Source organism: Lithobates pipiens, unplaced genomic scaffold, assembly GCF_037356315.1.
Source record: "Lithobates pipiens isolate NorthernLeopardFrog02 unplaced genomic scaffold, aLitPip1_a1.2 Scaffold_13, whole genome shotgun sequence".
Classification (NCBI taxonomy): Eukaryota; Metazoa; Chordata; class Amphibia; order Anura; family Ranidae; genus Lithobates; species Lithobates pipiens.
In genome coordinates, this window is record NW_027507718.1 from 505,465,221 (window position 1) to 505,489,228 (window position 24,008).

The 24,008-nt window shown below is 45.0% G+C and overlaps 1 protein-coding gene and 1 long non-coding RNA gene across 3 annotated transcripts in view; one reads left to right on the top strand and one right to left on the bottom strand.

The window, feature by feature from the left end:
• ATRN (attractin) overlaps positions 1–24,008 on the bottom strand; it is a gene marked incomplete in the record, with an annotated part of 385,746 nt that overhangs the window by 343,641 nt on the left and 18,097 nt on the right.
• LOC143975570 (uncharacterized) overlaps positions 1,111–24,008 on the top strand; it is a 74,108-nt gene continuing 51,210 nt past the window's right edge. The window contains exon 1 of one of the 2 annotated variants that reach the window (XR_013272397.1): positions 1,111–1,150. This is a non-coding gene — a long non-coding RNA (uncharacterized LOC143975570). Of the gene's footprint in view, positions 1,178–24,008 lie in introns of both variants that reach the window. The other variant, XR_013272396.1, reaches the window with a different exon arrangement.

The following is a 24,008-nucleotide window of genomic DNA, read 5'->3' on the forward strand; positions in this document are numbered from 1 at the left end:
TGCCAGCGCACCGCTCCAGTGTGAAAGCCCTCGGGCACTCGTGAATGAAGCCGGTTTTTTTTTTCCAGGTGCTATTTTTAGCGCTTAAAAACGCCCGCCGTGTGAAAGGGAACTAAAGGTGAATGAGGAACAAATATTCAGCCCCTAACACATACAATAATTAGAGTATTTTTTTATCATATTCAGTTTACTGTTTCATCTACAAATCTGTGCAGCCACTATTCAGCGACAATCAGTGGTTTTGAAAACCTTCTAGGAAGAACTTCCCAGGACAAAGCTTTATGGAATATATAGCTCTGTGCACAGCAATCGCTATTCAAAGTGTCCTCAGCTACACTGGATTTATACCATTAGAAGGTTAAGAACTCAAATCTGAACAGAAAAAGCAAAGAAACTGCTAACAAAAAAAAAAAAGCTCTAAATATAACTTGTATGAATGGTTTTTGGGTTGCTATTATGGAAGTGAACGGCTCTCAGACTACAAACAGGTGGAGAGGTTTAGTGTCTGTGCGGGTCGTACGTCACAATGACTGACAGCAGCCCAGAAGCCGCCAAGTCTGGCGGGTTTAGCAAAATCTGGAATAGCAGCTTCACCGCGACAATACACATCTGCTAATATCTGGTGGCTTGAAGAATTTCAATACAGTCCGCCATCGCTTTGAGGATAAATGTGAACACCAGAAAGCTTGGAGTGCTTGAAAATGAACAGCTTTCAGGGCTCTTCATCAATGAGGGCTGTTGGAAGTGAACAAGAAGTAACGTTATATATCTAAAGTTCTACACATTTGTTGGTACAGCCGAACTCAGCCATATTGATGTTTGCATGACACATGTTTAGAATGTGTAGAGGAATGTGGCAGAATCTGCATAGCAAAGGAGTTATCTTCAGCCCACCTGGTGTACACAAAGCTTCAAAGAGATTGATGACGAAGACGGCCCAGGGCACATCAAATGCATACTGGCCACAGGGGCCAAGTATGGCAGGGCAGTCAGTAATATTAGGAGGGCTGTCATGTTAACACTGATTGGTTCAAACCAAATGGGACTGGCAGTAGGGTGTGGTATGGCTGAGGTATGTTTAACAAAAAGGTTGCAACCATGAGTTCGCTCTTTTTATTCCATCAGGAGACCCAGTCACGAGGATCGATAAGTATAAGGCTTATATTGCACTTTGATTGTATGCTATGTATTATTGTAACTTCTACTGATACTTGATGCACGTTTTCTTATTTCCTTGGGAAATGAATGAGATTTGATTGATCTTAGACCGTGTATTGATTTCATAGCCAAGGGTGGTAGCATTGTGATATTAACAACAACATGTGCTTGGCGTAATAGATTGATAGCTAAACTATAGGGACTAGACAAAGGAATACATAACTGATAATAGTAGTACTAGACTGAATTGATCAGTTACTTCAAGGGCTTTCCCAAATTTCTCACATTATTTGCCTTTTATTACTGGGAATGTACACTCACCGGCCACTTTATTATTAGGTACACCTGTTTAATTGCTTGGTAACGCGAATTGCTATTTAGCAAATCACATGACAGCAACTCAATGCATTCAGGCATCTAGACGTGGTGAAGACAACTTGCTGAAGTTCAATCTGAGCATCAGAATAGGGAAGAAAAGGGATTTAAAAGTTACTTTGAATGTGGCATGGTTGTCGGTGCCAGATGGGCTGGTCTGAGCATATAAAAAACTCCTAATCTACTGGGATTTTCACACACAACCATCTCTAGTGTTTACAGGGAATGGTCCAAAAAAAAAGAGAAAATATCCAGTGAGCAGCAGTTGTGTGGGGGAAAATGCCTTGTTGAGGACATAGTAGAATGGGCCGATTGGTTAGAGATGATAGAAATGCAAAAGTAACTCAAATAACCACTCGTTACAACCAAGGAATGCAGAAAACCATCTCTGAATGCACAACACATTGAACCTTGGAGCAGATGGGCTACAGCAGCAGAAAACCACACTGGGTGCCACTCCTATCAGCTAACAGGAAACTGAGGCCACAACTCGCACGGGCTCACCAAAACCAGACAATAGAAGATTGGAAAAACTTTGCCTGGTCTGACGACTCTAGATTTCAGCTGCGACATTCAGATGGTAGGGTCAGAATTTTGCATAAACATGTAAGCATGGATCCATCCTGCCTTCCATCACCGGTTCAGACTGGTGGTGGTGTAACGATGTGGGGTATATTTTCTGGGCACACTTTGGGCTTCTTAGTATCAACTGAGCATTGTTTAAACCCCACGGCCTCCCTGAGTATTGTTGCTGACCATGTCCATCCCTTTATGACTACAGTGTCACCCATCTTCTGATGGCTCCTTCCAGCAGGATAATGCACCATATCACAAAGCTGAAATCATCTCACCACTTGACAATGAGGTCACTGTACTCCAATCGTCTCCACAGTCACCAGATCTCATCCAATAGAGCACCTTTGGAATGTGGTGGAACGGGAGATTCCTATCATGGATGTGCAGCCGACAAAATCTGCAGCAAATGCATGATGTTATGTCAATATGAACCAAAAACTGAGGAATGTTTCCAACACCTTATTGAATCTATGCCATGAAGAATTAAAGTGGATGTAAACCCGATTCATGAAATTTGAGCTAGGCACATATCTGCAGTGTTTTCTTATCTCTCATCAAAGCACTGTGTCCCATAGCCGTCTCCTGCTCTGTTATCAGCATGATAGTTCCTCCATGATAAAAGCAGCCAGAGGTTTTGTGTTGGGGAGGATCCTAAAAATAAATTAGCACAGAGCTGAACTATTCAACATTCAGCTCTGAGAGTCTCTACCTATGAGGAGAGGGGGGTGTGTGCCTTTCCTCCAATCAGCTGTCTTGGCTGTAACCCCATACTTCACTGCAGTGCTGAACAGGAAGAGAAATTCTAACATGATCTGAACTTTCTAAACAGTATATAAAGCTGAAGACAGCAGATATACATGGAAAACATACAGTGACTATAAAAAGTCTACACACCCCTGTTAAAATGTCAGGTTTCTGTGATGTAAATAAAAAGATAGGAGAAAGATAAATCATTTCAGAACCTTTTCCACCTTTTAATGTGACCTATAAACTGTACAACTCAGTTGAACAATAAACTGAAATCTTTTAGGTGGAGGGAAGTACAACCAAAAAACGAGAGTTAGACTTACCGGTAACTCTGTTTCTAGGAGTCGTCCAGGACAGCACTAGAGAGATAGGCTCCACCTCCAGAGGCAGGAAACACAAACCAGATCTTTAAAGGGCGGTCTCCGTCCCTTCCCCTTCAGTCTTGTAAACGAGAACTTCCCCGGAAACGGCTTCTGTAACGACAAAAACACTTGTCCAGCATTATAACAGCATATAGGGAGGGAATCCATGCTGTCCTGGACGACTCCTAGAAACAGAGTTACCGGTAAGTCTAACTCTCGTTTTCTCTAGTCGTCTGTCCAGGACAGCACTAGAGAGGATCAACGAGAACTTACCAGATTAGGGGGGGACTACCGCTTGAAGGACCTTTCTCCCAAACGCCTGGTCTTGCGCTGAGATAAGGTCCAATCTGTAATGCTTCATAAACGTCGAGTAGCTTGACCAAGTTGCTGCTCGACAAATTTGTTCTGGTGTTGCTCCAGCTCGCTCTGCCCATGAGGTCGATAACGCCCGTGTGGAGTGAGCCATGGGGGAAAAAGGACATTCCATTTTCATTCCTTTGTAGGCTTCTACAATAGCTTGTTTGATCCACCTTGCAATTGTATTTTTTGAAGCTTGTGACCCCAATTTTTTACCCGCATGTAAAACAAATAATGCATCTGATTTTCTAATGTTTTTTGACATCTCCAGATATTGTAAGACACAGGCTCTTACATCCAGTTGGCTGAACTCTACCTCCTTAGGATTAGTGGGAGACCCACAGAACGAAGGCAAAACCATTTCCTGTGTTCTGTGGAATTTTGTCACTACTTTGGGTAAAAACCCAGGGTCCGTGCGCAACACCAGCCTATCCTCAAAAACTTGTAAAAACGGCTCTTTCACCGAAAGTGCCTGAAGCTCGCTAATGCGTCTGGCTGTGGAAATAGCCACTAGGAACACCGTTTTAAGCGTGATCCATCTCAAGGAATGTTCTTCTTCCAGAGACTTTTTTACCCAACCCTGTAACACAATTGACAGGTCCCATTTGGGTAAAATTTTGAAAGGAACAGGTTTAATCCTGGTTAACCCCTTAAAAAACCTGCTAACTAGCGGGTCTATCGCCAGAGGTTGATCCAAAAAAACAGACAGGGCCGCAATTTGTACCTTTAAGGTACTAATGGCCAGTCCCTTATCCACACCGTCTTGTAAAAATTCCAAGACTGTCGGGATACTTATAGACACCTTTTTAGTGTCCAACCATGAACAAAAAACTTTCCAGTACTTAACATAAATTGCTTGGGTTACCTTCTTCCTACTAGAAAGAAGTGTTTTAATTACCCTATCCGAGAGTCCCTTAGACTTCAAGAGACTCTCTTCAGACGCCAGGCAGATAATTTTAGGGTCTGTAGTTCTGGTAACAGAACTGGACCCTGGGACAACAGATCCTCTCTCTCGGGCAGTATGAGGGGAGGTTCGTCTGTCAGGCCCAGCAGCACCGAGAACCATGGTCTCTTCGGCCAATACGGAACCACTAGAATCAATGTGGTCCGTTCCTGCAAAAATTTCCTCAGAACTAGAGGAATTAGCTTGAATGGGGGGAAGGCGTAGCAAATGTGAAATGCCCAGCTTTGTGCCAAAGCGTCTATCCCTTTTGCCCCTGCCTCCCTCTCTAGGGAGAAGTATACTGGGACCTGGGTGTTCGCTTTCCTGGCGAACAAGTCCACTTCCGTTAGACCCCATTTGCGCACTAACATCTGGAAAATCTCCCTGTTTAGTGACCATTCTGATTCGTACACCCGGTGTCGACTCAGAAAGTCCGCCAGGTGGTTGTCCACCCCTTTTAGATGGACCGCTGAAACCGATTTTAGGTTTTCTTCTGCCCAATGCATGATCGTACTTGTTAACTTGATCAAGGACGGGCATCTTGTTCCTCCCTGCTTGTTTAGGTAGGAAACCGCCACTATACTGTCCGAGAGAACCTGTACATGGTGGTCCTTCAGATCCCTGGCGAATACCCTTAAGGCTTCCCAGACTGCCTGCAACTCCCTCCAATTGGCTGACCTCTGGGACTGTGTCTTCCCCCAGCATCCTTGGGCTACCTTCGACCCCAAGTGGGCCCCCCAGCCCCAAGCACTGGCATCCGTGGTGATGCGAACAGACACTGGAGGAGACCACCAAAGACCCCGTACTAGGTTCTCTTCTCTCTTCCACCACCAAAGAGACCTTTTGGTCTTTGAGGATAGATGGATAGTCCCGTCCAGGGACTCTTGTGTCCCGTCCCAGCTGCTCAGAATATTGGCCTGGAGACACCTGAAATGAGCTCTTGCCCAAGGAACTGCAGGGATTGTTGCCACCAATAGGCCCAATCCTGCCATAGCTGACCTGATGGAAATTGTCTGATTGGACTGCAAGAAGGTTACCATCTCTTTCACCTTTATCACTTTTTCCCCTGTGAGGAAGACTTTCTGTGATACTGAATCTACCAGAAAACCTAGATACTGTAAGGCCTGTGTTGGTATCAGGTGCGACTTCTCTTGGTTTATCAACCACCCCAGCCTTTTTAGGCAAGAGATAGCTACCCTCAGATCTCCCTGCAGTTGGAGCTTTGAGGGGGCAAAGAATAAAAGGTCGTCCAAGTACGGTATAACAGCGATCCCTTTCAGTCTTAAGGGAGCCAATGCTTCTGCCAGGACCTTGGTGAAAATCCTGGGAGAAGAAGACAGACCGAATGGCAGAGCCCTGAATTGGAGGTATCGAATCTGACTTCCCCAAAGAATCGCTATCCTCAAATACTTTTGAGAGTCTTCTCGAATCGGGATGTGAAGATACGCGTCCCTTAGATCGAGAGAGGCCATGAAACAATTTGGAGGGAGTACTGATCTCACTGTAAAAATTGTTTCCATCCGGAATTTCTTGTAAGTTACCCACTTGTTCAGTAACTTCAAATTCAAGATCAACCGGAATTTGCCTGACGGTTTCCTTACTACAAACACGTGTGAATAGAAACCGTGATTTATTTCCTGTGGCGGAACTGGCACTAGAACCCTCTGATCTATTAAATCGCCAATTTGCGACAGCAAAGCCGACGCTCTCTGGGGGTCTTTGGGAGGTTTGGTCAGACACATCCTTGCAGGTGGGACGTGTCTGAACTGTATTTTGTAACCCTCCCTGATGATCCTCAGGATAAAAGGATTTGGGGTAGCGTATTCCCACTGTGGGAGGAACTGCCCCAGTCTCCCCCCCACAGGAACCAAGTCACTGGGATTTAGTGGTTTTTTTAGAAGAGAAAAAGAGATTGCTTTTCTGTTTTCCTCCCATCCACTGTTTCTTAGGGGTTGACTCCTTAGAGGTCTGTCCTTGTGACTGTCCCTGCCTTTGAGGACGAAAAAAGCGTTTACCTGTAGTCTTCTTAGATTTGACAGGAAAAGCCTTCTTCTTGTCCGCAGTACGGTCCAGGACTTTCTCAAGGTCCTGTCCGAACAGAAGGTCTCCCTCAAAGGGGATGCCACATAACCTCACTTTTGAGGCCGAGTCTCCCGACCAAGACTTCAGCCAAAGTGCCCTGCGCGATGAATTTACGAGGGCAGCGGTCCTGGCTGACAATTTAACAGACTCCGCAGAGGCATCTGCTATATAGCCTGCTGCTTTATGTAGCATAGGAAGGGAATCCAGAATTTATTTTCTGGAGGTCCCCCCTTCCAAGTGGCCTTGTAATTGTTCCAGCCAGACCTCCAAGTTGCGAGCCACTATTGTCGTGGCCATTGCAGGTTTTAAGTTATTCATGGTTACTTCCCATGACCTCTTTAACAGTACCTCCATCCTTTTATCCATGGGTTCCTTTAGAACACCCATGTCCTCAAAGGCGAGATCTGTTGACTTTGCACACTGGGAAAAAGCTGCATCTACCTTGGGCACTTTATTCCAAACACAAGAGGGGTCCTCGCTGAAGGGGAATCTCCGCTTCATGCTTTTAGGGAAAAATAACTTTTTCTCTGGCTCCTCCCACTCTTTTTTAATTGAGTCTATCAGTGTGCTATGAACCAGAAAGACCCTAACTGAATCAGTTTTTAGGGTCTGATACATCCGGTCATGCAAGGACAGGGAGACTGGCTCCTCTCTGATTTCGAGCGTCTCATAAATTACCCCCAGTAAGGCATCAACCTCCTCGAGTGAGAGCCTGTATCTGGGAGAGCTTGACCCTTGAACAGGAACATCTCTGGATGATGCCGCCTCACTTAGGCCATCCAGAGAATCAAGTTACTCCTCCTCCGATTCGTCAACTTCTACTGGGGTGGAAGCAGAGGGAACTGCGGCTGGTTTTGGGGTTTCAAGGTTCGCTAACATTGCTTTGATGGACTCCATTTCTTTCTGTACTCCAGAAATCAAATCCTTACAAGCTCCCGTAGCTTCCTTATAGACCAATTTGTCTATGCATAGTTTACAAAGGGGCTTGGACCATCCTTTTAATTTACTCATACATGAAGGACATCTCTTCTTCCCCCCTGACCTCTCTGGTTCTTTGGGCAGAGCCTAAGGCAAGAGAAGGAGAGAAGAAGGAAGGGAAAAAACAGACAAGCCAACGTCAGCGAAACCTTTAGCAAAATAGGACGCCTTCACCAAACACCTATGTGCACCCCACCAACCGCTAACAGGATTCGCAAGACTCTTTAGTCCGGATCCTGTTTGAGAGAGGGAGGGAGGAAAAATACACCTGGACCATTTCAAAATGCCTATGCATTGATTAGTCCATTACTCCCCCCCACCCCTCTCTCCCAGCCCTGTAGGTACAAGACACCTCTGTGTTTGCCTACCTGAGCTGGTTCGGCTCCACTGCATCCATTTTGATCGGAACACGCCTGCACCTTTATCACTTTGAGGCTTCCCTTCCTAATGGCGATAAAGCGATGCAGCACGAACGCTTGAAGCACACGCCTAACCGCTTGGATGCAGCGCGAACGCCTCGTGGCTGCGGCTTTTTAAAATAGCCGCCAAGGTCCCGAACGTCCACGCTCGCCGCGCGACCCGGAACCGGTAGTGGATTGCCGGAAGTCCTCTATCCTCCTCCTGTGATGCACAGGCCGGAACTCGAAGCCTGTGCCCGCCCCCCACCTGACTTCGCGCCCAATTTTGAACCTATTGTCAGGTGGGGAAACGAACACCCTCCCCGGGCTTCAGAAGGAGAACGCCAGTTCGAAGCTGCAGTCAACCCGACCGGAGGACTTCAAAACGTCCGTTTACCAACAGGTAATCCGAACTCCTTCCCCGTCTCTTATGGGCTATCCCACCGTCAGGGAAAGGAGAGCTCCTGATCCAGCCTCCTCCTCCGGTGGAGGAAACACAAAAGACTGAAGGGGAAGGGACGGAGACCGCCCTTTAAAGATCTGGTTTGTGTTTCCTGCCTCTGGAGGTGGAGCCTATCTCTCTAGTGCTGTCCTGGACAGACGACTAGAGAAAACTAAAATAATATGGTTGCATAAGTGTGCACACCCTTCAACTAATACTTTGTTGAAGCACCTTTTGATTTTATTACAGCGCTCAGTGTTTTGGGGTAAAAGTATACACATGGCACATCCGGCAATGTTTGCACTCTCTTTGCAAAAACACTGCAATTTTGTCAGATTGCAAGGGCATCTCCCGTGCACAGCCCTCTTCAGATCACCCCACAGATTTTGAACTGGATTCAGGTCTGGGCTCTGGCTGGGCCATTCCAAATTTTTTAATTTTCTTTTGGTGAAGACATTCCTTTGTTGATTTCGATGTTTGCTTTGGGTCGCTGTCATGCTGAAAGGTGAAGCTCCTCTTCATGTTCAACTTTCTAGCAGCAGCCAGAAGATTGTGTGACAATATCGCCTGGTATTTGGAACTGTTCATAATTCCCTCCATCTTGACAAAGGATCCTCCAGCTGAAGAAAAACAGGCCCGAAAGCATGATGCCATCACCACCATGCTTCACAGTGGGTAGGGTGTTTTTGCGCATATCTTTTGGAATTATGGCCAAAAAGTTCAACCTTGGTTTCATCAGACCAAAACACATTTTCCCACATGCTTTTGGGAGACTTCAGATGTGTTTTTGCTAAATTTAGCCGGGCTTGGATGTTTTTCTTTATAAGAAAAGGCTTCCGCCTTGCCACTCTACCCCTTAGCCCAGACATATGAAGAATACAGGGGATTGTTGCCACATGTACCACACAGCCAGTACTTGCCGGATATTCCTGTAGCTCCTTTAAAAATGTTGCTGTAGAACTCTTGGCGGCCTCCCTGACCAGTTTTCTTCTCGTTTTTTCATCAATTTTGGAGGGACATCCAGTTCTTGGCAAGGTCACTGTTGTGACATATTTTCTCCACTTGATGATGATGGGTGGCACAGTGGTGTAGTGGTTAGCACTCTCACCTAGCAGTAAGGGACACTGGTTCATATCCCAACCAGGCAGGTAGTGTCATGGAGTTTGCATGTTCTCCCTGTGCCTGCATGGGTTTCCTCCGGGTACTCTGGTTTCCTTCCACAATCCAAAGACATGCAGGTAGGTTAATTGGCTTCTGTCCAAAATTGGCCCTAGTATATGAATGGAGACTTTGGATTGTGGGCTCCTTGAGGGTAGGGACCAATGTGAGTGTGTTATGTGCAGGGATAGGGACAATTGTAGACACTCAGGTTCAACTGGATGGACTGATGTCTTTATTCAGCCTTACTATGAACTATGACAGTCTTCACTTTGTTCCATGGTATGACTAATGCCTTGGAAATTCTTTTGTATCCTTCTTCTGACTGATACCTTTTCACAATGAGATTCCTCTGATGCTTGGAAGCTCTCTATGGACAATGGCTTTTGCTGTAGGATGATACTAAGAAAATGTCAGGAAAGACCTACTAGAACAGCTGAAATCTGGGGTTACAGCTACATCCCCAGTTATAAGAGGGTGTGCAACCACATATTTTCATTTTTTTAACTTTACTCCTCGCTTGTCAATTGAGTTGTACAGTTTGTAGGTCACACTAAAAAGGTGGAAAAGTTCTGGAATGATTTCTCTTCGTCTCATTTTTTTACATCACAGAAACCTGACATTTTAACAGGGGTGTGTAGACTTTTTATAGCCACTGTATATAGGAAGCCGTTCTGTGTATCTGAGGCTGTTCTCTTCACTGGGTATATGAAGTTTTACATCCACTTTAAAAAAGGAACTGCAGTCTGCTCACATCATTTGTAATAAAACCATCTTTGCCATTCTGAAGCTTCCCTCCAAACAAGTTGCATTTTAATTTTATATATACTGTGATTCTGTACTTGCCAAATATGCTTCAGAAATCTCCCTCCACTGAGTCTGGCTGCAGACGTTTTAACTGTGGGCAGCTGAAGCTGCTGCCCTGCTCACTTCCTAGATTTACACAGAGGCACGCCTCCAGCTCTGCAGCTTTCATTGGCCCTCTTATGACGCACACCCCTCCCTTCATGGCAAACTCACAAGAGTGAGCGAGCTGTGCATGATGTCACAAGAGTGAGCGAGCTGTGCATGATGTCACAAGAGTGAGCGAGCTGTGCATGATGTCACAAGAGTGAGCGAGCTGTGCATGATGTCACAAGAGTGAGCGAGCTGTGCATGATGTCACAAGAGTGAGCGAGCTGTGCATGATGTCACAAGAGTGTGAGAGCTGTGCATGATGTCACAAGAGTGTGAGAGCTGTGCATGATGTCACAAGAGTGTGAGAGCTGTGCATGATGTCACAAGAGTGTGAGAGCTGTGCATGATGTCACAAGAGTGTGAGAGCTGTGCATGATGTCACAAGAGTGTGAGAGCTGTGCATGATGTCACAAGAGTGTGAGAGCTGTGCATGATGTCACAAGAGTGTGAGAGCTGTGCATGATGTCACAAGAGTGTGAGAGCTGTGCATGATGTCACAAGAGTGTGAAAGCTGTGCATGATGTCACAAGTCTAGGCTAATGAACAGACAAGGAAACAGGAAGTGGGCTGTATAAAGTACTTACTGGCTGGCAGAAAAAAAAAAAAAGAAAAAAAATGTTTTACTATCCAAACTTAACCACTTGACGACCATGTGACGCAGATATAATGCGGCACAATGGCTCTCCTGGGCGAAATCCCGTACAGGTACATCTTACCCATTTTCGGCCACCAGAGAGCACGTGCCCAGCAGACGTGATCACCGCTGGCCACAAGCGATGGAGCGCATGAGCGCCAGCACGATGATTTGTGTAAAACACACAAATTCCTGTACTGTCAAAGGAGAAGAGCCATATTGTTTGTTCCTACTATGTAGGAAAAACTATATGGCTCCACTCCTAGGCAGTCCTATCCCCACACACTTAGAACACACTGAGGGAACACACATTTAACCCCTTGATTGCCCCCTAGTGTTAACCCCTTCCCTGCCAGTGACATTTACACAGTAATCAGTGCATTTTTATAGTATTGATCGCTGTATAAATGCCAATGGTCCCAAAAAAAAAGTGTCAAAAGTCTCCGTTCTGTCCATTGCAATGTCGCAGTACTGCTAAAAATCACAGATCCCTGCCATTACTAGTAAAAAAATAATAATAAAAAAGCCCTAACTCTTTCCCATAGTCTGCAGACGCTATAACTTTTGCGCAAACCAAGCAATATACACTTGTGAAAAATATGTATAAAAGAAAAATATATATTATATATATATATACATACATACATACATACATACACACACTGATGAAGAACTTTTTTATTTTTACTTTGACATATTTCAATATAGCAGACCAAGTTATAACAGACCAAGTTACAGCATCAGTATATATTTTACAATTTTGTTTCCTTATACCGCTAGTACGTCCTTTCCTCATTTTCCTATTTCGATTGATCCGTGCAAATTTATTATTTATTCATTTATTTTCAAAATTTATGCTTTTTTTGGTTTATAGCGCAAAATACCACCAAAAGCAAGCTCTATTTGTGGGGGGGGGGGGGGAAAGGACGCAAATTTAGTTTGGGTACAGCGAACGACCAAGCAATTGTCAGTTAAAGCGACACAGTGCCAAATTGTAAAAAGTGCTCTGGTCCGGAACGGGGTAAAATCTTTGGGGCTGATGCGGTTAAAACAACAAGGGCAGAAGATTTAATAGGTGGAAAAGTTGAAAAAAATTACTGCAGGTCCAGGCAGTTCTGAAGGCAAAAGGGGGTCCAAACCGGTACTAGAAAGGTGTACCTAATAAAGTAACCGGTGAGTATATACAACAATCACCTGTATTGTATCCTGAGTGCCCTATCAAGTGTGCACATAGGTCCCCATAACATAAGCAATGCCTTTTAAAATACCCAACATGGGTAACTATTTGTTTTTGATAAGATTCTGTACCAACTGATGTAGCTCTGTACTCTTTAAATCATTCGATGTTTTGTTGTTTTTTTAAAACCCAACTTCGTGAAGGACACAATTATGTCTAATAAACTGTCCCTTTGAGTAGAAAGTTTGAAGACCCCTGATTCTACGGTCTTATCCTTACATACAGGCAATCCGTTCCATCTCAGTTTATAAACACTTCTCTGAAGAGCAATGTGTTCAGCAAACAAAGCATTTAAAAAGCTTTAAAACAACATTAGGACCCACAAAAGAGAAGCTGAAGGGTGCTCAAAAAGTTGAGAAATGCTTTATGAATTCTTGTTTGAATGAAATAATCCCCAAACCAGCATTCATAATATGTGCAATGTCTGTGTGTATATGTACTACAGGGATGATGGGAATATGAAAAGCATGTGGACATCTGATGAAACAAAATACTCATACTTGTGCAAGGGCCCTTGAATGTTCAAGGCAACGTGACCCCCTAAAGTCTATTTCTTTTTTTTCTTGAAAAAGTTTTACTTCTCCAGTTCTGGTTATACTATTATGTTGGTCTCCTATTTTCATTTCAAACGAGGTTGGATTTATCTCACATACAGACATTAATTCAAGTGTAAAATAATAATAATATATATATATCCTGTTTCCCCAAAAATAATACCTAGTGTGATTGTCAGTGATGGCTGCAATATAAGCCCTACCCCACAAATAAGCCCTAGTTAAAGACCTTGTAGGTCTTATTTTCAGGGTAGGGCTTATATTGCAGCCATCAACGACAATCACACTAGATCATATTTTCAGGGAAACAGGGTATAGAGAGAGATAGAGAGATAGAGAGATAGATATAGATATATTTAGAAAAAAAAAATCTATATATATATATATATATATATATATATATATATATATATATATATATATATATATATATATATATATATATATATACACACACACATATATATCTATATATATCTACGCAAGTGGTTTACCAGGGGTTATGGCAGAAGCCATCAGCCATAACCCTGGTAATTTTTAGCCAGAAGCTGGCTCTCTCATGAAAGCGATCTGAGAGGCTCGATAGGCGCTGGATCGCTTTCTGAAGCAGTGGTAGGGAACATTTCCAGGGTTTTTCAGGCTTACCATTTTAACTCGTAAGCCCCAGAAACGATCAATGTGGCCTGCTGGTCACAGAGCTGATGAACATAGACCTTTCTCTGATCGCCTCTATGGCTGTGGAGAACTGGAGTGACATCATGACATCACTTCCTGTCTAGGGCTGAAGTAATCTTTTTCTTATTTGAAAGCAAAAGATCACATATACATACACACACATATTATTATATATATATATATATATATTATTATATATATATATATATATATATATATATATATATATATATATATATATATATATATATATATATATATATATATATATTCCCCCGCCCATCTTTTTCTTTTAAAAGGGGTTGTAAACCCTCGTGTTGTTTCACCTTAAAGCCCCTTTCACACTGGGGAGGGAGCAGCATCCATAGTAAAACTGCGCTATTTTTAGCACCACTTTACCGCCGTTTTATCGGGTTGGTTTTAAATCCCGCAAGCGGCCAAAAGAGGGTTAAAACCGCCCGCAAAGTGCAGCTGCAGGTATAGCCATGCTGCCCCATTGATTTCAATGGGCAGGGGCAGTGTATACACTGCTCCAAAGATGCTGTTTGCAGGAGTTTTTATTTTATTTTATTTATTTATTTATTTTTTAACATCCTGCAAGCGCACCGCTCCAGTGTGAAAGCACTCAGGCTTTCACACTGGAGCCACACCAGCAGCTGTTTCAGGGTGCTTTGCAGGTGCTATTTTTAGCACTGCAGCGCCAGCAAAGCGCCCTCAGTGCGAAAGGGGCCTAATGCATCCTATGCATTAAGGTGAAAAAATCTCCAGCGCCACCCTTTTACTTAGCTGAGCCCCTTTATCTGTTCGACGGGGACACGCTGTCCCTCTCGCCATGAGGTCCCGTCTCTTGATTGGATAGATTGATAGCAGCGCAGCCACTGGCTCCCGCTGCTGTCAATCAAATCCAATAATGCGGGGGGGAAGGGTTGAGTCTGGCATTCGTGTCTATGGACTCAAAATGCTGGACTTGGGTAACCCACTCGGGAGACCGCTTCTCCTAGGAGGTTATCTGATGCGGGGGAGGAGCCACCGGGGGACCCCAAAAGATGACGCTCGGGGACGAACTGCGCAGTGAAGGTATGATACCAGATCTTTTACAATCACTTTAAGGGATGTCAGAGTAGCTGTGTGAACAGCCAAGGTAAGTATTTTAGGGGTTCTGCTGCATTAGCGAGTCCAAGGTGGCGTAGTGTGAACATAGGTGTTAGGAACAGTGCTGTCTGACTTTAAAGTATAAAGGTAAAACTATTTTTAGTTTTGGATAGAGGAAAGGGTTTAGAACCCCTCATTTTGTATTGCTGTCTGTGCCCCTGTTAGGGAAATTGACCCTCTCTATTTGGCTTGTTTACCATTGGCATTGTGCCTGGGTTAACACTAGATGCGGTGCATTCACAGCAAATAAGCTGCGGATTTGGCACAGCATCTAAATCGCAACCCATGTATGGAAACCAATTGCGGAGTGCATGTTAGGTTAATCTGTTCGCAAAAAGCAGCACGATTTGCAGAATCGGATCACCCGTGCAATCCGACTCTGGTGCAGTCAAAAAAAAAAGGGGTCCTGCACCAGTTTGGTGCGAATGCAGTGCAATTTGAGCCATACAAATCAATAGCTCAAATTGCACAGATACCGAAGGTGCTGCGATTCCTGTGCGAATTACATGCAGTGTTTGCACCGAAGGCAGTAGTGTAAACCCAGGCTGAAAGTGAAAGAAAATCAAATTTTGGATTGTCCCCAGAAAAGTAAGAGAAAATCTACCAATGGGGACACTAGTTCTGGTGACCTGGGGGTCCCCAAGGGATTACCTTAATTTGCAGGGATTTCCACTCACATCCTGTTTTGGCTATGGGACAGGAAGTGAAGGTAAAGCTCCCCAATAGGACACCAATGGCAGGGTTGTAACCCTCCCTTAGTTTTGCCTACAGTTCTACTTTAAAAAGGCAATTTACAGAGCACTAACCCACCACAGCCAAACAGAACTACTCCTAGAAAGCACATATGCCCATGCTTGCTCCTGGAACTCACCTTAGCAGTAGGCCCACTCAACTTTAGGGCTACTAAACCCACAACAGCAAAATCAGTCTTTATATGCAGTAATAACATGCTCGTTATACTCACAGGGGAACCTAATGCCCCGTACACATGAGAGGGATTAAGTCTGACAGACTTCCGATGGAGTTCTAGCGGAGTTCCGCCGGAGTTCTGGCGGACTTTTCGACCGAACGGACTTGACCACACACCATCACACCAAACTCCGACGGAGTCGAACGTGATGACGTACGACTGGATTCGACGTAGGAAGTTCATAGACAGTAGCCAATAGCTGCCCTAGCGTCGGTTTTAGTCCGTCGGAGTAGCACACACACGAGCGAATTTTTCGAAGGGGACCGGGTCCGGCGGAGTTCCGTCGGGAAAATTTGAAGCATGCTTCATTTCTAAAGTCCGTCAGACTTTTGCGAAGCTAAAGTCCGTTGCAGCCCACACACGAGCGGATAGTCCGCCGGACTCAGTCCGTCGGAGTTTGGATGTCGAAAAGTCCGCTCGTGTGTACGGGGCATAAGGGGTTAATCCCGCACATTATGTAAAACGGCCGTTTGACCCAGTCTTCCCTGAACCTCCCCTTTTACCATGGTCCCCAATCTATCTGCTGATAGAACAGAGAATTGGAGTCACTCTGCACATGCTGAGTTTTGTGTGCAGCCTCATAGGACAGTCAGAAGAGAACGAAAAACTTCTACTACAAGTTTTAACCAAACACTGATAGAAGTCACAAGACTACTATACACTGCTGATGAGAAAAGGTATTTAGCAGTTAATATTTACTAAAATAATTGCATTTGCATGTTCTCTGTACTGTGGGAGACCAGATATAGGAAAAGCAGGGTCCCGAGTTTAGTAACCGTTTTTTCACCTTTAATGTAATTTGCAAAGTTATTCCCGTCTTCCTCAGTATATTAATATTTAGCAAAAGGACGCTGGTATGAAATGGGTACTGGTTATATATATATATCCCTTGATTTTGTAAAAATATGCTTTTTCTATAGTACAACCCTCTCAGTCCTGACTAAATGGCAAGAACTACCAACCACCGGATCCACTGCTCCAGCACCTCCCAAACTAAAATGCTGCACTCCCTTACCCAGGTACGCCCAGCTCCAACGCTTCACTCCTATACCCAGGTAGGCCCAGCTACACAGCTTCACTCCTTTACCCAGGTACGCCCAGCTCCAACGCTTCACTCCTTTACCCAGGTACGCCCAGCTCCACAGCTTCACTCCTTTACCCAGGTATGCCCAGCTCCACAGCTTCACTCCTTTACCCAGGTACGCCCAGCTCCACAGCTTCACTCCTTTACCCTGGTACGCCCAGCTCCACAGCTTCACTCCTTTACCCTGGTACGCCCAGCTCCACAGCTTCACTCCTTTACCCTGGTACGCCCAAGCTCCACAGCGTCACTCCTTTACCCAGTTATGCCCAGCTCCACAGCTTCACTCCTTTACCCTGGTACGCCCAAGCTCCACAGCGTCACTCCTTTACCCAGTTATGCCCAGTTCCACAGCTTCACTCCTTTACCCAGGTATGCACACTCTTCTACAGCAGCTGAGCTCAGCGTTCTGCGAGAGTGAAAGAGCAGACGCTGCACTTATGAGTTGGGGAACCAAGTCGGGAGCCCATTTGTGAGGCGCTGGGGCCGTGCATCCAGCGGTCGGTAGGACAAAGAGGGGAGCCCAACAGAAAGCAGCTTGAAAAGTAAGTATTATTTTACAATACAGAAGACAGCATATTAATGTACAGTGAAAACTGTAATGCACTGGGAATCTTTTGCAAATCTCATTAAAGATGAACCCTTCAGCAGTGGCAGCTCCCATATCCCTTTCCTGGCAGGTTCATTTTAAGGGTATCAGGCCTGGAGCAAAATATCTTTCTGACGGAAGCTGCTGCTGTCTGATTCATGTGTATTATGATCACGAACAGCCCATTTAGCATCCCTGAAAGTGTGGTAAGAAAGCTGTCATTAGGCTACACAAAAAGTCTAGTAGAAACTGCATTCCACTTCCAAGTCTCCTCACTCGCAGTAATGGTTGACAGGTGCCCCGGCATGCAGCCTGTGAATGGCAGCCTCCATCAGACGTATTTAGCTCAAAGACAGACGAATTAAAGCAAAAACAAGACGACAGCTGTGATTTTTTGAGCACTTTGTCCACATGAAACCAACAGCTGCTCTTTTAGGCTTGTGACAGGTTCACTTTGAGCCGCTCAAAGACTACGCTGACCATAGACCATCAAAATGTTTACTGCTTCAGCAGAGACCAGCCAAATTTCAGTGTGTGGCTGTCCTTGTTTGACATTAGTCAATCGTTCGATCAACTTCTCTCAAATTAACAATTTAGATGTATTGATCAGGGGTAGCTCTAAGCAGCCCCGATCCTCATCTTCTAGGGTCCCCAGTTAGCGCTCCTCCCCCTTCAAAGAACCCCCCCAGCAAGCCGCTTGCCAAGGAGGGCGCTTGTGCTGGTTTGTGCCCAAGCCCCACCCCACTACCTCGCCATAGGATTTGATTGACAGGAGCAGGACCCAATGGATCCCACTGTTATCAACCTGCCATATGATGAGAGAAAGATCAGAGAGCTGTGACTCTCTTGTAGAGAGCTAGCTCAAGACCAGGCTGAAGCACAGAAGTTTTTTTTTTTACCGTAAAGGATATCTAAAAAAGGTACTTTTTTTTATTCTAAATGATGTCATACTTGCCTCCTCTGTGCAGTTGGATTTGCACAGAGTGGCCCCGATCCTCCTCTTCTGGGGTCCCTTAAAGGTGCTTCTGGCTCCTCCTCCTCTTGAGTACCCTGTTGGAGAATCGTTCTCCCTTGGGGGCACCCATGCGGGCATTCTCCCGTGTTCTGCTGCTGCATCTATTGACACAGACCAGCAGGACTCAACCCCCCTCCCCCGCATCATTGGATCTGATTGACAGCAGCAGGAGCCAATGGCTGCACTGCTATCAATCTATCCAATCAGCACATGAGACGCTGGCTGGAGCAGCTGTACTCGTTCCCGGTGCAGGAAAGACCGGATTTAACCACTTGCCGACCGCCGCACGCCGATGTACGTCGGCAGAATGGCACGGGCAGGCATAAGCACATACATGTACGTCCTTTGCCTCCCGCGGGTCGGGGGCCCGATCGGGCCCCCGCCCGGTGCCTGCGGCGGTCGGTTTTCGTTCGGGAGCGATCCCGGACGAGGGGACGGCCATTCATTCATGGCCACCCCCTCGCGATCGCTCCCGACGAATGGAAATCCCCGGTGACATCACTTCCTCTCCTGTAATGTAAACACAGGAGAGGAAGTGATGTATTCTCTCCTCCGTGTCGGTATTTTTCGTTCCGACACGGAGGAGAGCGGATCAGTGAGTTGCACCAACACATCCCACACACAGTAGAACATGCCAGGCACACTCACACCCCCCCTTTACCCCCCGATCACCCCCCCAATTACCCCTGCCCCCCAGTCACAGTGACACCAATGTCATTTTTTTTTTTTTTTTTTTGCATTGGTGTCATTTGTGACTGTAATAACTGTTAGGGCAGTTAGGGTTAGCCCCCTTTAGTTCTAATGTACCCCCCTAACCCCCCCAATAAAGGTTTAACCCCGTGATCACCCCCCGTCGCCAGTGTCACTAAGGCTGGGTTCACATTGCAGCGGTTTATGAGAACGAATGTGATTCGCACCGCACTGCAGTGCAAATCACATCCGATCTCTGTGCGATTCGAGTTCAGCCATTCGCCGCACCCGCCGCACCCGCCACACCCGCCGCACCCGCCGCAAATTCGCACGGGACCCTTTTTTTGGCCCGCAGCAGAATCGGATCGCATGGGTGTTCACACCATGCGATCCGAGTTTGCAGATCGCACTGCGATATGCGAACTGATCTGGGGGTGTCAGTAACATTTCACTGACACTCCCAGCAGTTCGCATAGGGCAGTGTGAACTGCCGCCGGGAGGCATGCGATGCGGGAACCCGCCGCGGATTCGCGGCGTTTCCGCATCGCTCCAGTGTGAACCCAGCCTAATAAGCGATCATTTTTCTGATCGCCGTATTAGTGTCACAGGTGACGCTAGTTAGGCAGGTAGGTATTTAGGTTCGCCGCAGCTTTTTATAGCGCTAGGGACCCCCATATACTACCGCATAAAGCCCCCTGATTGCCCCCTAGTTAACCCTTTCACCAGTGATCACCATATAACTGTTACAGGTGACGCTGGTTGGTTAGTTATTTTTTTATAGTTTCAGGGCACCCGCCATTTATTACCTAATAAAGGTTTAACCCCCTGATCACCCGGCAGGTGTCATTTGTGACTAATAACTGTTAGGGCAGTTAGGGTTAGCCCCCTTTAGTTCTAAGGTACCCCCCTAACCCCCCCAATAAAGGTTTAACCCCGTGATCACCCCCCGTCGCCAGTGTCACTAAGGCTGGGTTCACATTGCAGCGGTTTATGAGAACGGATGTGATTCGCACCGCACTGCAGTGCAAATCACATCCGATCTCTGTGCGATTCGAGTTCAGCTATACAGATAGTATGGCTGAATTCGTGTCGCACCCGCCGCACCCGCCGCAAACTCGCACGGGACCCTTTTTTTGGTCCGCAGCAGAATCGGATCGCATGGGTGTTCACACCATGCGATCCAAGTTTGCAGATCGCACTGCGATATGCGAACTGATCTGGGGGTGTCATTAACATTTCACTGACACTCCCAGCAGTTCGCATAGGGCAGTGTGAACTGCCGCCGGGAGGCATGCGATGCGGGAACCCGCCGCGCATTCGTGGCGTTCCCGCATCGCTCCAGTGTGAACCCAGCCTAATAAGCGATCCTTTTTCTGATCGCTGTATTAGTGTCACAGGTGACGCTAGTTAGGCAGGTAGGTATTTAGGTTCGCCGCAGCTTTTTATAGCGCCAGGGACCCCCATATACTACCGCATAAAGCCCCCTGATTGCCCCCTAGTTAACCCTTTCACCAGTGATCACCATATAACTGTTACAGGTGACGCTGGTTGGTTAGTTATTTTTTTATAGTTTCAGGGCACCCGCCATTTATTACCTAGTCTCACTAGTGTACCCCTAAATTTAGGGGTGTCTACTTTCTAAAATGGGGTCATTTGGGGGGGGGGGGGGGGTTTGTGCCATCTTGGCATTTTATGGCCTTCAAAACTGTAACGCCCTTAGAAAGCCTGAAGGCGGTGCTTGGTTTTTGGGGCCCCGTACGCGGCTAGGCTCCCAAAAAGTCCCACATATGTGGTATCCCCGTACTCAGGAGAAGCAGCAGAATTTATTTTGGGGTGTCATTTCACATATGCCCATGGCATGCGTGAGCAATATATCATTTAGTGACAACTTTGTGAAAAAAAAAAAAAGTTTGTAATTTTCCCGCAACTTGTGGCAAAATATAAAATATTCCATGGACTCAACATGCCTCTCAGCAAATAGCTTGGGGTGTCTACTTTCTAAAATGGGGTCATTTGTGGGGGTTTTGTGCCATCTTGGCATTTTATGGCCTTCAAAACTGTAATAGGTAGTGAGAAGTGAACTCAAAAAATTACGCCCTTAGAAAGCCTGAAGGCGGTGCTTGGTTTTCGGGGCCCCGTACGCGGCTAGGCTCCCAAAAAGTCCCACATATGTGGTATCCCCGTACTCAGGAGAAGCAGCAGAATTTATTTTGGGGTGTCATTTCACATATGCCCATGGCATGCATGAGCAATATATCATTTAGTGACAACTTTGTGAAAAAAAAAAAAAAAAAAAAAAGTTTGTAATTTTCCCGCAACTTGTGGCAAAATATAAAATATTCCATGGACTCAACATGCCTCTCAGCAAATAGCTTGGGGTGTCTACTTTCTAAAATGGGGTCATTTGTGGGGGTTTTGTGCCATCTTGGCATTTTATGGCCTTCAAAACTGTAATAGGTAGTGAGGCGTGAAATCAAAAATTTACGCCCTTAGAAAGCCTGAAGGCGGTGCTTGGTTTTCGGGGCCCTGTACGCGGCTAGGCTCCCAAAAAGTCCCACATATGTGGTATCCCCGTACTCAGGAGAAGCAGCAGAATTTATTTTGGGGTGTCATTTCACATACGCCCATAGCATGTGTGAGCAATATATCATTTAGTGACAACTTTGTGTAAAAAAAAAAAAAAATAATTTTTTTTTGTCATTATTCAATCGCTTGAGGCAAAAAAATAAAATATTCAATGGGCTCAACATGCCTCTTATCAATTTCCTTAGGGGGTCTACTTTCCAAAATGGGGTCATTTGGGGGGGTTTTGTACTGCCCTGTCATTTTAGCACCTCAAGAAATGAGATAGGCAGTCGTAAACTAAAAGCTGCGTAAATTCCAGAAAACGTACCTTAGTTTGTAGATGTGACAACTTTTGCGCAAACCAATAAATATACAATTATTGACTTTTTTTTTACCAAAGACATGTGGCTGAATACATTTTGGCCTAAATGTATGACTAAAATTGAGTTTATTGGATTTTTCTAATAACAAAAAGTAGAAAATATCATTTTTTTTCAAAATTTGCGGTCTTTTTACGTTTATATCGCAAAAAATAAAAATCGCAGAGGCAATCAAATACCATCAAAAGAAAGCTCTATTTGTGGGAAGAAAAGGACGCAAATTTTGTTTGGGTACAACATTGCATGACCGCGCAATTACCAGTTAAAGCAGCGCAGTGCCAAAGTGTAAAAAGACCTCTGGTCATTTACCAGCAAAATGGTCCGGTCTGAAAGTGGTTAAGTAAGTAAAACGAGGGCACTGAGGGGGCTGCTAAACTAAAGGAGGTTTTTCACCTTAATGCATTAACCTTGAGGGTTTACAACCCTTTAATGCAGATAATGCACAAAGGTAAAAAAAAATAAAAAAAAACACTTAAACCCTTACATATACCCAGTGAAGTGAACAACTTCAGATGATACACAGGGATGAAACAAATCTCCCTACATAATTTTTATACGTATATCTGCTGTCTTCAGCTGTATATATTCTTTAGAAAGTTCAGATCATGTTAGGAGATTGTCTCTTCCTGTTCAGTACTGCAGTGAAGTCTGGGCATACAGCCAAGACAGCTGATTGGAGGAAAAGCACACACCCCTTCTCCTCATAGGTAGAGACTTTCAGCTCTGTGCTAATTTATAGCATCCTCGCCAACACAAAACTCCATGCTGTCGGAGAACTTGTCAGAAGTTCTCATGCTGATAACAGAAGAACCGAGCAGGAGACCACTACGGGACATAGTGCTTTGAAGAGGGGTAGGAAAACACTACAGATATATGTGCCAAGCTTAAATTTCATGAATCGGGTTCACATCCACTTTAAAGCCTCATACACATGATCGTATTTTCCGCAGACAAAACCTCAAACTTTTGTCCAAAGGGCGTTGGCCCCAAACTTGTCTTGTGCAGAAATGGCAAGGCATTGACGGCCAACAAAAACGAAGGTAGTGACATACTACATGGTTTTTCAGCTCCTTAGCGTCACCCTTTAGGCTCCTTCTGCTTATTTTCCTGTTAGTAGAAGGTTGGCGAGTGTTGATTCGCACTTTTCAGTTTGTTTCTGAACGGCCGTTCATCAACCAGCCCTGTTGCGGAACCGGAGGAGATAACGTGTTACTTATTATTGGCCTTGGAGTTATTGCTTTGCAGTTCAAGAACAGAAGGAGGATTTCTTGTACCAAAAATTGGTTGCGTTATTGTGACCAATTATGTCATATGCCTTTGCTGTGGGAGCTTCAGGAGAATAATCCGGATGATTTTCGGAATTATCTCCAGATGACGGACCCCTGCTTTCACCAACCCTTGGCATCGTTGACCCCCCTATATTAAGAAGCAGGACACATGCATGAGGCTTTTATTTTATTTTTTGGTTGAATAATGATTTAATATATTTTTGGATGCGTAGAATGCACTTTTTGGTTAAGTTCTATTGGCAGATTGCATGTCTAAATTTTATTTTCTTTTTTTAAATGCATAATAAAAAAAATTTAGGAGAATAATGCTTGGCTATGTGTTTTACTTCAAATGACAGTTTGGGAGTAGGCAGTTACATAAAAAAAAAATACAATGTAAAATTGACAAGGGACACCAACATAGTTTTATCTTTGATCTTAAAAACTACAGGATAATGGTGCTGTGGCAGCTTGTACCAAAAAAAAAAAACAACCACCATAATAATATTATGCTTGATATCACTAGAAAAAAAAAAATGTTAATTCTCCATTACAAGCGCTAGTTTACAAGACCGACCGCTTCCGGCTCGTCCTTGCTTCCGAGCATGCGTGTTTGTACTTTGAACTTTTGTCCGGCGGACTTGTTAACACACGCTTGGAAAATC